The sequence below is a fragment of the Orycteropus afer genome, unplaced genomic scaffold (genome assembly GCF_000298275.1).
Source record: "Orycteropus afer afer isolate SDZICR_OR568_19922 unplaced genomic scaffold, OryAfe1.0 scaffold01082, whole genome shotgun sequence".
Classification (NCBI taxonomy): Eukaryota; Metazoa; Chordata; class Mammalia; order Tubulidentata; family Orycteropodidae; genus Orycteropus; species Orycteropus afer.
The window spans coordinates 295,904-296,587 of NW_006922669.1; positions in this window are offsets into that span (position 1 = coordinate 295,904).

Here is a 684-nt window from a genome sequence, read left to right on the forward strand (position 1 = left end):
GTGGATCATAACAAATTATGGATAACAGTGAGAAGAATGGGAATTCCAGAATACTTAATTGTGCTCATGAGGAACATGTGCATAGACCAGGAGGTTGTCATTCGAACAGAGCAAGGGGACACTACATAGTTTAAAAATCAAGAAAGGAGTACAAAAGGGTTGTATCCTCTCACCATATGTATTTTCTCTGTATGCTGAACAAATCACCAGAGAACCTGGACTATATGAAGAAGAACGTGGTATCATGATTGGAGGAAGGCTCATTAACAACCTGCATTATGCAGACAATGCAACTTTTGCTCACTGAAAGTGAGGATGACCTGAAATACTTACTGAAGAAGATTGAAGACTACAGTCTGCAGTATGGATTGCACCTCAATATAATAAAAACAAAAACCCTCACAACGAGACCAACAAACAGCATCACGATAAATAGAGAAAAGAATTTAGCTGTTAAAGACTGTATATTACTTGGTTCTACAATCAGCACCAGTCAAAATATCAGATGTCATATACCATTGGGCAAATCTCCTTCAAAGGACCTCTTCAAATGCTGAAGAGCAAAGATATTTCCTTTAAGAGTAAGGCGCTCTTGATGCAAGTCATGGCATTTTCAATAGCCATTATATTTTCAATGAGAGTTGGACAATGAAAAAGTAAGACTGAAGAAGAGTCAATGCTTTG